Source organism: Oncorhynchus gorbuscha, unplaced genomic scaffold (assembly GCF_021184085.1).
Source record: "Oncorhynchus gorbuscha isolate QuinsamMale2020 ecotype Even-year unplaced genomic scaffold, OgorEven_v1.0 Un_scaffold_2615, whole genome shotgun sequence".
Taxonomy (NCBI): Eukaryota; Metazoa; Chordata; class Actinopteri; order Salmoniformes; family Salmonidae; genus Oncorhynchus; species Oncorhynchus gorbuscha.
In genome coordinates, this window is record NW_025747077.1 from 1 (window position 1) to 14,017 (window position 14,017).

The following is a 14,017-nucleotide window of genomic DNA, read 5'->3' on the forward strand; positions in this document are numbered from 1 at the left end:
AAAGCAGTGCCACATACCCCTACAGGGCTATCATGGAATGCTTACTCAACTACTCTGAAGACACTCTCAAGACCCAATTCAGCGCAGGGCTTTTTAGCAAGGATACTGCAGGAGGCTCTATGGAATCGACAGACCCATCCACAGGTGCAAATAAAGGCCTGGCCGCCCGGGTTCGCTACTGTGCAGAATCTCGAGAGTTTCATCTGCTAGGCCCTATACACTCTGACATTTTCTTTCAAGAACGTTTACTCTTAAATGCGGTTGATTTAAGACTAAAATTAACCAGGGCCAAGGATGAGTTTTGCCTAATGTCTGCAACGGATGGGGACATTAGCTTAAAAGTGTTGGGGGCCACGCTTTTTATTTAAAAAGTAACGGTATCTCCGGCAGTTCGTCTGGGTCACTCACAGGCTTTGCTGAAAGGAAATGCCCTTTACCCTCTCCAAAGAATTACCATGAAAACCTTTAGCATACCCGTAGGCAGCAGAATCTGCAGTCAAGAAAACCTATTTCTAGGCCCTTTACCGCGATACGTAGTTATAGGTTTGGTTGATCACGCCTCCAATACGGGCAGCTTAAATAAAAAACCCTTTAATTTTCAACACTTTAATGCAGAGTATGTCGCTCTGTGTCAGGACGGACGTCAGGTCCCTGCTAAGGCTTTCCAACCGCAATTTAATAACAACATATCTGTGCGAGAATTTTACAATCTATTCCTGGCTACCGGGAGGCATCTAAAAGATCTCTCTTTACCTATTGACAGAAATTATTTTGCCGAGGGTTACACAATGTATGCTTTCAATTTATCTCCAGATGATGACACCTCAGGAAAACTTTCTGTGGTGTCCCAAGGTAACCTCAGGCTGGAAATGCGTTTCCGTACACCTTTAGCCTGTACGGTTAGCATGATTGTTTATGCCTGCTCTGATTCAATCTTGGAGGTGAATAGCCGAAGACAGGTTTTAGTAGATTATTATTAAGGATCGTTGAGCAAAAGACATGAATACCCAAGAGTTGGAAGGGCTGATGAGCCGCCTGATTGGAAAACAATTTTGCGGAGTGTTGGCTTGTGATGAATTACCTATGGAGAAATGGAAGGTGCGGCCTGCAATGTTTATTGTCAATACCCATCCTAAAAACATGCCGGGTGAACATTGGCTAGCTGTGACCTTAGAAGAGGAAGGAGGAAGAAAAATCTCAACTTTTTTTGATTCCTATGGTTTCCCACCCGGTTTTTCACATTTCCCCAAATCTATTAAAGAATTTCTGACCAAAAATGGTTCAAAGATATACTACAATACCAAACAGGTGCAAGATACCCTTTCAACGACATGCGGTCAACACTGTGTATTCTACCTATGTCAAAGAGCCCGGGGAGTTTCTTTTGAAGATGTTATGTCTATTTATAAGGACGATTTAAAAAGTAATGATAAAGTTGTAGCTTGTTTTGTTAGAAAATATCAAAAGTGTTCAAATGTGTATCCTCTAAGAACGTGTAATCAAGGCGTATGCTCACGCCAAATGTTTCAAGAATGCCACAAATGTTAAATTGCTTATTTTTCAAATAAAATTTATTGAATTTAATCATAGTCATTCAAAAGTCATTCAAAAGGCTAACCACCCAGAGAGATCGGGATTAGGGAAAGGTCCAGAGGCGTTCAGGGGGGGTAAATGGGTTATCGTCATTAATTTCATAAGGATGCGAGGGTTTTGGGGCATCTTTAGGGGTGCTGTATCTCGGTGACGGTTTGTGTTTTAAAGAGTGAATCTGTTGCCGAATCTTATAGTTGGGTACACCCGAGAGGGGTATGTTGAGGATGGCCAGGGCCTTAAGAAACTGAAGCCACCCTGGAGGTCTTCGGTCATCAGCCACCTTGTGGGTAGATGTGGTACTTTTAAGCAAGTCAATTATATGTGAACCCTTGACAACAGCCCCCCTGAAGGATAAACTCTCCTTTGTCATTCCAAGTAGCTGCCCCATTTGAGTCTTTTAGCTTGTTCATAATGTAGCTAACATTTTTCCTGTTACGTGCCGGAACATGGGTTAACAAGTCATGCATAACTTTATCTTCAACAGGCATTTGATCTTCAGATGGTAAGCTTGAAGCTACAGGCCTTACAGGGGCGTGGCTCTCGCGAGGCTCGTCATCTTTTAAAGGGTCCTGTAGGGAAATAGTTAAATGGTCTGTCTCTCTCTCCCCTTGTTTCACCAAGGATAAATACCTTTGCAAGAGGTTTGTGTATTTTTGGACCTTATCATAGGGGTTCAATCCTTTTTGATTCAAAATATCCTTCATGGCCGTATCCAAATCATTTTCCGCTGTTTGTCTGATATTTTCGGGGGCCCCTGCATTTGTTTTTTTAAGTCTATCCAACTCTTGTTGTGGCACCGGATACATTTTATTGGCCATAACCCTATGTGTTCAACCACCACGTCGGGCTGCAATAAGGCTGGTGATGAAGGGCACGGCTATACTTAGTAAAGGTAGAATAAAACCGCCAGACTGTTGTATGCTATGTCGTTTCTTTTGAAGACTGACCCTTTTATTGGCAAAGAGCTTGATCGAGGTCTTTTGTCTCTTTAATTTTTTCAATTGTGTCAGGGTAAGTGGAATGCGTCCTTTGAGAAGATTCAAAGCAATCTCACATAGGGATAATATGAGATCTGTAGAACAGTGACCCAAGATGGCCTTCCGTTCATTAGATGTAGCCCCAACTAGGCTTCTCAAGAGGGGCAAGTTTCTTTTTAAACGCAGAGACATAGCGGCTACTTTTTTTTTTTTAGGAATGTACGCAGCCGGCCACTCCCACGGGAACAGACCGGTTCGTAGCCTCAGGTGTTCTGGAGTATTTGCTTTTAAATCCACGATTAAATAAGAAAATGGCGCTTGGGTTGCGTCCTCGTAGCTCTCCATAAAGTAGGATTTCCTTCCCGGGTACATCTGCTGAGCTAGAGTGTTAATTTGTAGTTTGTCTCTAGGATTTTTGAACAAAACCATGTAATTGGCGTTCAAACTGATGGTGCGGCTATTTTTACCTTGGTGAAACACATTCTGCACCAAGTAAAGCACGGATAGGTTTCTATGATGTGTGTATTGGGTAAACGCTCGGGGAATTTCGGGATGTTCGCTACCTGCAAATAGCATATCGTCCAAAACCAACAGATTGTTTTTATGAGGAGGTAAAAGTTCATCATCAGACAGGGTATCAGGTATTCCTTCAACAAACTTGATTTTTATTGTCTTCAACAATTCATCATACAGAGGTTGATAACATGAATAACACCACACAACATTATCAGGCTTTTGAGATAACATGTTCAGAATTCTCTAAAATACTTTTTACAAAACAAGTTTTACCACTATTCGAAGGCCCTGCGATTAAGGCCGAAAATGGTAGTTGCAACCGGGGGTCAAAACCTTCTAAAGCAGTCATTATATCTTAAGCTTTAAGACCCCTGTAGCTTGTAGCATAAGTCAACACCCAAAGGGGTAATGTGGTCCAGTCAGGCAAAAACAGTCTCTTGTCATAGACAACCCTGAATCTTTTAGTAAGTGAGGCCTTCCTCAGATGGAAGCCCTTTATTATACACAACAATCTTTTTGTAGGAGCTCCTAAATCTCAAAGTCACTATTCCTGTCATTTAGGAACCACCCCCCCTCAAACAAACGTGTGATTGATTCCTAGTTTTTACACGAGGGGTATTTTTTTCATAGTTTTTGAGTCACGCCTGACATAGGCCTGTAGCATAGCCTGTAGCATAAGTCAGTAGCCATAGGGCAATGTAGTCCCGTCAGGCAAAAGCAGTCTCTTGTCATAGACAACCCTGAATCTTTTAATGAGTGGGGCATTCCTCAGATGGAAGCCCTTTTTATCCCTAACAATCTTTTTGTAGGAGCTCAAAATCTCCAAGTCACTATTCCTGTCATTTAGGAACCCCTCGACCAAACGTGTGATTGATTCCAAGTTTACACGCTGGGCATTTTCATAGTTTTGAGTCACTCCTTTGGCTTTCAATACCACGTGATTCTTTAGCGTTCTAAAAGCATAGCTTTTGGGCCCACAGGATGACCATTCTGTGATATGGTCACCCTCTGCGAGTTCGCTTGTTAAGCCACCCAGATAGTTGCTGAGTGGGGGGCTCCAATCCCCTGGTTTGCTTACATAGACCACAGAGTCTGTGTCATGGTAAAGTACCCGCCTCTGAAGCTGCTCCATGAGCTTGTACAGTTCAAGTCGGCCATAGGCCGTGGTAAATGCTGCAAGAAACACATTTACATTACCCGGGGGTAGAACCTACTTCTTGTTACGTCGCCATTGCACCAAGGCAATGTCTTGACTCAAGAATGAAAAATGTGAAATTTCGTATTGGTCTGAAAAAATGAATTCCAAAAATTATTGAGGGTCTTTAATAATCGACGTTGTCAACATATTACACCTAATACACCTCTGCGCTAATTTGCCCCAAAGCGAATTTAGGTACAATTTCGACACATTTCGTTTGGTTTTGTTGACCTCTATTCTGTCAGGGTCAAGAAGGATGCCTTCTCTGTCATGATAGTCTTGAATGTACCTGTCTTTACTTTCTTGATCTGTGACCGATGCAGGATAGCCTGAAGCCATTTGCTTACATCTCAAGAAGGTCTTGATGTACTCTTTAAAAAGAGTGTCTGATTTCTTTGGAAAGTTCCATACTTCAAAGATTTTGGCCACACGATACCCCATCTCTAAAGCCTTAGAGAATTCAGCTGTGACCCATACACCTGTCAGTGCTCTTTCTTGATCGGTGTGATCACATGGGGTTTGTTGTATGTTTTCACTGCAGGTGCGACAAAGGGGAAAGAAAAGTTTTCCTTGAGGCCCCCTGTAAGGCAACACAGGTATAAACAAACCCCTTGGAGGGTAGACTGTTGCTTTGATCAGACCAAAATAGTTTTGAGGTAAGTCAAAATCACGATGAATAATTTCAGGATGACCTATAGGATAGCATGAGGAACTCATTACATGCGGATAAAGGGATGTAAAATCCACATAGCCTATTGTCTCGTCGGGTTGCGCTACATACCTCAATGTCAAAGCATTGGTACGGCCGCCATACAAGGCCTCTCTTGGCTCCAGAGATTCTGGGATGTCAAAGCTGGAAAGGAATGCTTGAACATGAGGATCAGACTTTTTGAGGGCTGTCCATTCATGCTCCCACAAAACAACCACTTTTAGACCGTAAGTAGCCTGTAACAAATCAACTTTGTCTTGAAACTCTTGGTACATTTCCCCAAAAGTCTTTTGGGTTAGGACACATATGTTCTGGGGCACAAAGCAAGATTTGCAACCATGGAAGAAACAACCATTGTACTCATACACGGTCTCCACCCCGTCAATCTTGGTGTAGCCATCTACATGGTAAGAGCCAAACGCCTTCTCCCCTCGATTCAAAGCATGTTGAATAAAAATGTCTTTATCCTGGGCCATATACTCTAGCCATTGAATGGCCCCACTAGAGTAGGCCTTGAACTGACGTCGGTAGTTGTCAGGCGAGGGGATTGCTATAGAGGATGTCTGCAAATAGTGTGTACGGTATGTTTTCATGCATGCCGATGCAATCGTTGTACAACTCCAAGGGTCAATACCTGCATCTTTGATTACCTCTTCTCTGAATCTGAGGCAACCTTCACGAAGTATAACCACATCATTGTCACAGTATGATTCCATCTCTTTATGGAAATCAAAGGTGCCATGTCTTACTGTCTCATACCAAGTCATGAATTTCTCTCGCTCTTTGGGAGACATTTGATCACACCCATACATTTCTGGGCTGGGATATGATCCTATATAGTGTAGATTCTCCTCAGATGTGAAGAAGTGGGGGAACCAGCCTTTCACAGAGTTTTCAAAACCCAAGGCCTCTGGCATTTGAGCCAATCTCATGGGTAAGAAGCTTAAACTGTCAATGTATCTCTGGTTGAAGTCGGGATCTACAAAACACAGGATTTTACTCCCTTGTGCAAGGACCCTGGGCGCTATGCCTTGCTGTATCAAGGGGTTCAGAAGAAGGTAAGAGTCGTATGCTCTAGCATTGTGCGCTATGAACGTAAAGTTTCGGTACTGTGGTTTTCTAAAATGTTTTAGAAAGAGTAGTGCACAATTGGATCCTTCTGCAGACCACTTTTCCCCCGTGAATGTCATGGTAGATACAAAAATAGGCAAATGATCCCCCGATTGCTGATTTGTCTCAAAATCATAGAACACATATTTCTCTGAAGGTTCATCTTCAGCCAAGGGCTGAATATAACACTCGTGTGGCACTTCTTGAACCACTTCAGCATTTCTGCTTTTCAGAGCCCCTTTACAGATTGGACACTTTAGGATTCCACAAACATGTGGTTTAGGGCTATCTATTTTAAGGCTGTAATTGCAATGACATTTTGGGCATTTCTTGTTAATGGCACAAATGCTTACAGATTTACAGGCCTTAGGGTGCCATGTTTCAATTTTGTGCTTATCGTAACAGTAGGTCGAACGACATGTGCGATGGCAATCCTCACATGGTGTCAAGTTTAGGGTCTGCATAGGGCACTCGGCATCCTGACATACAGAACAGTTATAACGGCACGAGTGCCCCCCCTTTCGGTTGTAGCCGGTATGGCAGGATCTACACACATAGGTTGCCCCTATGAACGCCGTGACGTTTGTAATGGCATAGTAATGTTCGTTTTGCACATAAAAGTACAGAATCTGGGGGTGCGGTTGGGGGGTGTTTTGGAACTTCAAGAGAGCTGAATTAGCTCTACTGTGATACAAAATCACAATCTTGATATTCAGAAGGTTTTCAAATTTGACAATGTCTGAGAATGCCACGCCTTCATGGATCCCGAGACCCACCGCCGTTTGGATCTCTCTAGCCTTTTGCAATGCCGTCAGATCAGTACATCCGGGGTTAAGTAAATGCGCTTGGCCTATTGCAAAACATAGCTTATTATCGGGATTGTGAACGTTTATGAGGTAGGCCCTTTTATTTCTTATGATTTCTGACTGCATTAGACTATCTAGCTTCCTTCTCTGCCCACCACCCCCCTGCGGTTGACGTATTATTTGTACTACAAGCTCTAGGGTCCGATCTGCTATGATGGCTAAATTTGACTGAACAAGGCGTTCTACCAGCGCTGTAAATTGTTCAAGATCTGCATCGCCATTGGTAAAATAAGAGATACTGAATTATGCAGGCTATCTCCACGTATTTCCAACTGTAAGACATCGTGAGGTTCGCCATAATCTCTTGCTGTTTCTAACAGGTCATTCAGAGTGTCCATGATCAGCATGTAAAATACAGCATAGTCAAGATTCTGATTCACACATAGGAAATTGAAAAACTGTCGAATCTCTGTATTGTTGAATTTATTCCTGTACACAACCCTGACACGTCTATCAAGAACATCTGCCGCCAGATTTATTAGACAATTGTCCAATTCCCCAAAAACATCTTGTGGCATTTCAGACTCTATGGAGCTGGGCTTTACTGGTTGTTCTATCGTTGTTGGTGTTGTCGGGGGTGAAATTGTCTGACTTTCGTTAATACGATTAATTAAGGTTATGAGGGCTTCGGGAATCTGGGATAACATGTTTTCCTCAACCCCCCCTGACTGGTTCATACGATTAATCATTTCTAAGAGTTCGGCGGGAATCTGTGTTAATATACTTTCATCTAACGTTCCTGAATCGTTCATATGTCTTATACCTTCTAGGAGTTCGTCTGGAATCTGCGATAAGAGGCTTTCAACTGTCTCCCCGTGTTGCGTTAGTTCTGCCATTTTTGGATAATTAAGTGTTCGTTATTTTATTTTAATTTATTTATTATTTTATTTTTTTCTGTAATGGTTGTTGTTACATGTATGCTTTTAGCGTCTGTATTTGCGTTTTTTAATGGGGTTGCTGTTTAACATGCGTGGAATTGTTCTATGCCAGAATAACATATCGTCTCTGTACTGTCTCTCAATTAAATCCCCCAGTCGTTTGTATAGCAAAACATTCCTCGATTTCAAAGCCCTGGAAAATAATGTGAAAAACCTTTCTTGTTCGGCTGCCGGTACTGAGGCCGTAGAATTGACTGGGTCTACAAGGTTGGCCGCATCACTGAATAGCTGATCATCAACATCCGAAATGTCGTTAAAAACAGGTCTCTTGGGTGTTCCATTCTGAATGCGCGGTGCGCCGGAATCCCCCAGCTCTAGATTTATGTGGTCGTCTGTGCCGTTTTTCACCGGTGCGGAGTCTGAATTAAAATAATACATACATAATTACGTTATTAGATATTTTTTTATATCTATGTTAGCTACATACAAATGTCAAATACCTTTCCGTTATAATAATATATATTAACAATACATATTTAAAATACCTCGGCTTTTTTGGCGCTTGTTGTGACGAATCGCCGAAACCGGGGGGTGTGTGACTTTTTCCATCGAGCGTTCCAGAATTGCTGGGTCTGTCTCCGGGCAGTCTGAAAAAACATTATTTGTCCTTGTTTTAACATAGGTTATCAACAGATCTATAACTAGATCTATAACTAACCCTCACGACGCCAGGACAGCGGAGTCAATCACCACCTTCCGGAGACACCTGAAACCCCACCTCTTTAAGGAATACCTAGGATAGGTTAAGTAATCCCTCTCACCCCACCCCCCTAAGTTTTAGATGCACTATTGTTAAGTGACTGTCCCACTGGATGTCATAAGGTGAATGCACCAATTTGTAAGTCGCTCTGGATAAGAGCGTCTGCTAAATGACTTAAATGTAAATGTAAATGTAAAAAGGCTTATAACTAATAACAAAACTTTATAATGGTCCCATACCTTGCCCCTGGAGCGCCGGCTCGTGAAGCAGCAAGTTCCCGGCCCAACAGTAGTTTTCGGGGGGGGGCTTGATTCTGAGCAGTGTACTTGGGTCAACGTTACTAGTTGGTTGTTGGGGTCTTGAGTATGTCTGGAGGGGGTCAATGTTCCCTGGATTTGCGGTGAGTTTGAAAAAGCGCTCGTACAGAACGGTAGAATTGCATCAAAGTCCTGCGTGTCAGATGTCCATAACACATCCTTTATCACAACGGGCTGTATGTCGGCTGTAAATACATAAAATAGTTAAAATAAATAGTACAACCTATTTTTAAAATGTTTATATATAAATATTTCTTGGGTATGTGTTTAATTATAAGGACTTACAACGAAAAAAGGCCGTTGGTGATTGTCTGCCAGAATTTTGCTCCTGCGAACCCCCATCATGTTCCAGATCCGGCAACTCTCGTAAAATCTGCATAAATGTCGGGGATCCTAGATTCCATTAGACAATGTTAACAGTTATACGCTATATCTACACTTTTTTTTAACATATATTGGGCTTTTGACCTGAAATACCCAAATAACTAGGGGGTACTATTTCTATTCAAACAAATCTTAAAATATAAGTTCTTTTCATTTACTCACCGCCAGAAATATCCATTATGCGAGATTCCCTTATTCCGAATATTATTATTATTATTATTATTTTAATATGTCCGTGCAGCTCAATATTCTGGGCCTTTATGTTTGCGCTAAAGCAATACTGACAACGTTAAAAAATAGTTCTGTCCCTAACTATCTAAAAGTTCGGAATGAGTTTTTTTTGAGAGATGTATGCCTGGTTTAGAGAACACATGCTGTGAATTCAAACAACAGGATGGGGTTGTCGTGACATTCTGTCTGCAAACGGTTTGTGTGGGGGCCGCAGATTAGGGATATCTATGTTTAACCCCGCTGTTCTGTTGATATCTCGACATGCCTTATGCGTGATAGTGCACACCTTGGTTTCAAACGTTTCTCTACAGCTAAGAGTTCTGTTTTATGTAAAAATAAAAAATAAACCTTGGATGCAGGTCTTTGTACATTATTACAAACTTTAATAAAACGTAATGATAACAACCGTAAGGGAGATAAAACTGGGGAGGAGGGGAGCATGGGTCACAAAAGTTCAAACAACCTTCTAACACATGACCACACGAACAGGGGGGACGGGGCGGGGGCACATATTTAAACATGCACGCGTCATCATGACTTAGGGGTAGTCCGGGGTATACCCCCTGGCAGTTACTCTCAGAGCCATTAGATCCTGGCGTCCACAGACTTGTTCTTCCAACGCATATCCTGGCAGCCTTGAAGCACTCAGGGCACGTTGCATTTGACACAAAGATAACATTATTTTAAAACATTCTCGCATCCTTAGCGCTGGAGAATAAGTCTCGGGTTCTGCACGATAAAAGGGTTGGGACACGCTGTCTGTGAATATCTTAACCGTAGATTCCTCCGGGTTGAATATGTACGAAATATGGCCCTCGCTTGTACACATAAAGCCGTTAAAACATTCGGGAGCCTCTAACAAAATATCCTCCAAGCTTTTGGCGTTGGGTTCGTGACTCCGAGAATTACACTTGTAGACATATTTTAGATGTTTAATATTCAGGTCTTAAAAAATGGCTTGTTCTGGACATTTATAATACTGAGACCCCCAGAGATATCTATAAACCCAGACATTCATGCTTCATAGATAACAACCGTAAGGGAAATAAAACTGGGGGGGTGGAGGGGGGCATGGGCCACAAAATAACACACACCCTCTAACACATGACGACACGAACAGGGGGGCGGGACAATGCACATATTCACTACATGTCAGAAGGTCAAAAGTTCAGCAATCAATCATTTTTGACACCTGTCATCAATCAATCATTTTGACACATGCTGTATCCTATTACTCTCTAAGGGTAGAGGAAACGGTTGAAGGGTAGAGGAAACGGTTGAAGGGTAGAGGAAGTAGAGGAAACGGTTGAAGGGTAGAGGAAACGGTTGAAGGGTAGAGGAAACAGTTGAAGGGTAGAGGAAACAGTTGAAGGGTAGAGGAAACAGTTGAAGGGTAGAGGAAACAGTTGAAGGGTAGAGGAAACAGAAAGAGAAGGTTGGAGGGGAGGAGAGAGAGAGAACAGAAGCTGTGTGTCAGTCAGTGCTGCTCTACTTTACTGTGCTTCAGTTTACCACCTAAAGGACGGGTGACACAACACGCACACCAATACAAACACGTACACAGATTCAGCATCTAAAAGTAGCACATCAATGTTCAAGTCGGCATCCTAAGTACTGTCACCAATCATTATGTCTCTCCCTCTCACACACCCTGAGAGCAGTGACACCCCTGCTAAATTAACCCCTTCCTCTCGGCGCTCTGCCTGACATTTACATATTTCCCACCATGCCTTTGATGGAGGGAAAACAGATAAGAAATGGAGGAGAGGTGTGCCAGGAGGATGGAAGGAGGAGAGGTGTGCCAGGAGGATGGAAGGATGAGAGGAGGAGAGACAGCTAGGAGATGTCAAAGTGATGCAGGATGAGTGGACAGCAAGAGAGAGCGGGGGATGAAAAGCTGAAAGAGAGGGGGAGAGGAAGAGAGAGTGTGAGAGAGAGGGACTGACAAAGGGAGAGAGCAGGGTGAGAGTGATGAGTGAAGGGACATGAGGGAGGAATGGATAGAACAGGGTATAAGGAATGGAGGGGGAGGGAAAGGGGGAGAAACCGGAGATACCTAGAGAGAAGGGGAAGCAATGAACAAGGTTGATGAGCGACAGAGAGAGAAAGAGAAGAGCAAGAGAGAGGAGATAGACAGGGAAAGGGGAGAGAAATAAAGTAGGAGAGAGGAGATAGACAGGGAAAGGGGAGAGAAATAAAGTAGGAGAGAGGAGATAGACAGGGAAAGGGGAGAGAAATAAAGTAGGAGAGAGGTTTACACAGGGAAAGGGGAGAGAAATAAAGTAGGAGAGAGGTTTAGACAGGAAAAGGGGAGAGAAATAAAGTAGGAGAGAGGTTTACACAGGGAAAGGGGAGAGAAATAAAGTAGGAGAGAGGTTTAGACAGGAAAAGGGGAGAGAAATAAAGTAGGAGAGAGGTTTACACAGGGAAAGGGCAGAGAAATGAAGTAGGAGAGAGGTTTAGACAGGAAAAGTAGAGAATGAGAGCAAGAACAGGAGAGGGAATCAGTGCATGGAGAGAGGAATGACAGAAAGAAAGAGGAAAAGGGAGAGGGAGCAGTAAGGAGCAGTAAAGGAGAGCAAAGGTAGACTACACACACATGACCTTGAGAGAAAATGAGGACTGTCTCAGAAAAGAGAGAGGACAGAGAAACAGTGGGAGTATGACACACACAGACACCATTTGAACAGCCGTGGCTTTAAAGGGAACATACGCCAATTACCCTTTCCCTGCTTCCCTCCCCGCTTGTCCGCCTCCCTGCCCGCTTGTCCGCCTCCCTGTCCGCCCGCTTGCCCGCCTCCCTGTCCGCCCGCTTGTCCGCCTCCCTGTCCGCCCGCTTGTCCGCCTCCCTGCCCGCCTCCCTGCCCGCCCGCTTGTCCGCCTCCCTGCCCGCCTCCCTGTCCGCCCGCTTGTCCGCCTCCCTGCCCGCCTCCCTGCCCGCCCGCTTGTCCTGCCCGCCTCCCTGCCCGCCCGCTTGTCCGCCTCCCTGCCCGCCCGCTTGTCCGCCTCCCTGCCCGCCCGCTTGTCCGCCTCCCCCGCCCGCTTGTCCGCCTCCCTGCCCGCCCGCTTGTCCGCCCGCTTGTCCGCCTCCCTGCCCGCCCGCTTGTCCGCCTCCCTGCCCGCCCGCTTGTCCAACTCCCTGCCCGCCTCCCTGCCCGCCCGCCTCCCTGCCCGCCCGCTTGTCCGCCTCCCTGTCCGCCCGCTTGTCCGCCTCCCTGTCCGCCTCCCTGCCCGCCCGCTTGTCCGCCTCCCTGCCCGCCCGCTTGTCCGCCTCCCTGCCCGCCCGCTTGTCCGCCTCCCTGCCCGCCCGCTTGTCCGCCTCCCTGCCCGCCCGCTTGTCCGCCTCCCTGCCCGCCTCCCTGCCCGCCCGCTTGTCCGCCTCCCTGCCCGACCCCTTGTCCGCCTCCCTGCCCGACCCATTGTCCGCCTCCCTGCCCGGCCCCCTTGTCCGCCTCCCTGCCCGGCCCCCCTGTCCGCCTCCCTGCCCGCCTCCCTGCCCGCCCGCTTGTCCGCCTCCCTGCCCGCCTCCCTGCCCGCCCGCTTGTCCGCCTCCCTGCCCGACCCCTTGTCCGCCTCCCTGCCCGACCCATTGTCCGCCTCCCTGCCCGGCCCCCCTGCCCGCCCGCTTGTCCGCCTCCCTGCCCGCCCGCTTGTCCGCCTCCCTGTCCGCCTCCCTGCCCGACCCCTTGTCCGCCTCCCTGCCCGACCCATTGTCCGCCTCCCTGCCCGGCCCCCTTGTCCGCCTCCCTGCCCGACCCCTTGTCCGCCTCCCTGCCCGACCCACTTGTCCGCCTCCCTGCCCGGCCCCCTTGTCCGCCTCCCTGCCCGGCCCCCCTGTCCGCCTCCCTGCCCGCCTGCCCGCCCGCCTAGCTCCCTCTGTCGGTCCGTTGTCCGCTTACCTCCCCTCTCCGTCCGTTGTCCGCTTACCTCCCCTCTCCGTCCGCTTACCTCCCCTCTCCGTCCGCTTACCTCCCCTCTCCGTCCGCTTACCTCCCCTCTCCGTCCTACCTCCCCTCTCCGTCCGCTTACCTCCCCTCTCCGTCCGCTTACCTCCCTCTCCGTCCGCTTACCTCCCTCTCCGTCCGCTTACCTCCCCTCTCCGTCCGCTTACCTCCCCTCTCCGTCCGCTTACCTCCCCTCTCCGTCCGCTTACCTCCCCTCTCCGTCCGCTTACCTCCCCTCTCCGTCCGCTTACCTCCCCCTCCGTCCCTCCCCTCTCCGTCCGCTTACCTCCCCTCTCCGTCCCTCCCCTCTCCGTCCGCTTACCTCCCCTCTCCGTCCGCTTACCTCCCCTCTCCGTCCGCTACCTCCCCTCTCCGTCCGCTTACCTCCCCCTCCGTCCGCTTACCTCCCCTCTCCGTCCGCTTACCTCCCCTCTCCGTCCGCTTACCTCCCCTCTCCGTCCGCTTACCTCCCCTCTCCGTCCGCTCCTCCCTCCGTCCGCTTACCTCCCCTCTCCTCCCCTCCCCGTCCGCTTA

At 46.8% G+C, this 14,017-nt stretch overlaps 2 long non-coding RNA genes across 3 annotated transcripts; both read right to left on the reverse strand.

Moving 5' to 3' along the window:
- Nucleotides 1-7,826: 7,826 nt before the first annotated feature.
- LOC124026121 lies at nucleotides 7,827-8,458 on the reverse strand. The gene is made up of 2 exons (XR_006837261.1): nucleotides 8,393-8,458; nucleotides 7,827-8,266 (listed from the first exon to the last, which is right to left on the reverse strand). It is a non-coding gene; the product is annotated as an uncharacterized LOC124026121 (long non-coding RNA).
- Nucleotides 8,459-8,914: 456 nt separating this feature from the next.
- LOC124026123 lies at nucleotides 8,915-9,808 on the reverse strand. Of its 2 annotated transcripts, none has more exons than XR_006837262.1 (3): nucleotides 9,471-9,808; nucleotides 9,210-9,317; nucleotides 8,915-9,109 (listed from the first exon to the last, which is right to left on the reverse strand). It is a non-coding gene; the product is annotated as an uncharacterized LOC124026123 (long non-coding RNA). The 2 variants fall into 2 exon arrangements; XR_006837263.1 differs by having other exon boundaries at nucleotides 9,210-9,297; nucleotides 9,471-9,506.
- Nucleotides 9,809-14,017: the final 4,209 nt, after the last annotated feature.